Genomic DNA, 2,368 nt, shown 5'->3' with positions numbered 1-2,368 from the left:
TTTTCCATTTAATGTGCAAATATTGAATAGTATATTAAAAGTGGTAGTCATTAAAAATGCCCATGTTTTAGAGTTCACATTTGAAAGTTTCCAATATAGGTTAAGGATTTATATTAGCATTGTCCAAACACTATAGTTTTTTTTATTGTTCTGTTCAGCAATAGTGTAGTAGAAAAGCCACATGTTAAAATTGTGAGCTTTTAGCTTAAAAAAAGTTAATGTTAAGTAAAATCTCCTTTTAAATTTCTCAGCTCTTTGTGAGCAAGTTAGCTTTAACTAAAGCATTATCTCTTCACTGTAACAAAGTCAAATACAAAAGTATATTCTGCATTCTTTATAAGGTAGTATTAAGGTGGTACTAAAAATTACATTCTAAAAACAGCTGACAGTTTGACAGCCACAAACCTAACTTTTTGATATGTATTTTCTGTGAAAGTAAAACCAAAAATGGTCTTTGGGCCAAGAATGTTACTTGAGCCAATTCATTAACCAAAAATTTATAGAATATCCACTTTGATGAATTCTCCTACCCAAACAAACAAAAACCTATAAATGACTTTTTGGGATGGTACCACAAAGCTGACATTTTAAAAACAATAACTAAGGGTGTAGAAAAGAAATATTATAAGAAGGATAAAGTGATTGGTTACTTTCACCTAAAGATTAAAAAATAGATCTGACAATTAATGAGACTAATTTGTCCATGGCTGTCAAGTTTAAGAAAGAGTTGCTTGGAGTGAAAGAAATTATTTTAGGGTGAAACTTTACCATTCTATTAAAAAGAGAGGTAACTTGGAGATATTTTTCAACATAATTTTATTTAATATTTGTTTCCTTGTGGGATGCCTTGCTAAAACCACAAAACCACTAGCCTCTAAAAACATCTTTTAAAATTGTGTACACACTGTTGCAAAATAAATAAGGAGCCAAGTTCTTTCTCTCCCCATGACTTTTCAGTTATACTGTCATTTTATTCAAAAATTTTTAGTTTGCTCCTATCTAAACTCTTCCCTAGACTACTTGGGGTTATATTTCCATAGAATTCTGTCTTGCTCTTAATAAATTCAAAATTCTTTGGAAAAGATGCATTTCAGAAGATTATTCTTATGACCAGTTATGCTTAAACAAATTACATTCTTAATTAAAATGCACTTATATTTAATGCATTAGTGGGTAGATTTTCGTTGTGAGTAAAATGTTCATTAGAATCTATTTGTAACTGGATATTTTGTAATTTTGGACTTAAACATATTTACTCTTGGGTACTGCTTTTTTATATGTATTCAAATTTATAGCTTAGTCTCTTTTAAAGTAATACTCTACATTACTTTCCCACAAGTGATGATAGTTAATATAATGTATGCCAGAAGAAAACAATTTAATTTTAAGAATGTGATTAGATATATTTGACAGTAAATGCTCAAAGGAGTTAGATCTGTCAGTACTTTTGCATGTCTCCTGTATTGGAAACTATTAGACTGTCACCTCTTTTTAGGCAAAAGCTTACACGTGTTAGTATTTCTGGTACACAGTTACCGAGAAGAGTACCTTGTCCATAATGAGAAGCATTTAATAAATATTTTGGGCTGAGTGAAAAAATTTAGAATCCTAAGGAGAAATTGGAATAACTTGATTGTAAATTACTACATTTTCTTTAGTTTTACTTAAATGGATATTATTTCAAGATCTTCATTAAGCAAGTAATTTAGTAACAACTTACAGAATCCGTAAAAGGAAAGCAAATCTCAAATTTGTAGTTAATAAGTGTTAAGATTAGGGAAGGAAAAACTGTTTCAGAACTGGTTTGAATGAAAACATAGCTGATGTTGCCAAAAAATGGCTTTTTGTGGGTTGAGTCCATTTCCATCATGACTTTAATATCATTAAGATTGAATTATTCATTTCCTCACTATTATATCTAGACAGATTGAAATTTATCACAAATGGAAATTATTAAAAGAAAAAGTCTGAACAAAGAAGGAATTTGGCTATGCATATCAGTGACAACTAAATTGTAAGGTCAGTAAAACAGGCCTATAAACGTAAGCAAGGTAAGGACAAGCTAGGGAAACTACAAGTATCTCCTTTTTTATATTGTCTTAACCCATTCACTAATTACAACACATAGAAACAATATAAAACAATGAAGTTTAAGCAGTAATGGTTTTGAGAAACCATTCTGTTGATAATTTACATTTCTATTTATTAGGAAATAATTGTTTTTATTACTTAGACCGAAGTTGATTTAAAATTGAAAACTGTGGGCTGCCGTAAGGTTTTTTATTTTGAAATATTCAGTACCTAAAAGCCATTCTGATTTTTAAAATTGAAGTTGACTAGCCATCTTGTTTAATGAACTAATATTTTA

The sequence above is a fragment of the Colobus angolensis genome, unplaced genomic scaffold (genome assembly GCF_000951035.1).
Source record: "Colobus angolensis palliatus isolate OR3802 unplaced genomic scaffold, Cang.pa_1.0 Scaffold403, whole genome shotgun sequence".
NCBI classification, from domain to species: Eukaryota; Metazoa; Chordata; class Mammalia; order Primates; family Cercopithecidae; genus Colobus; species Colobus angolensis.
Note: the sequence above shows the minus strand (reverse complement) of the source record.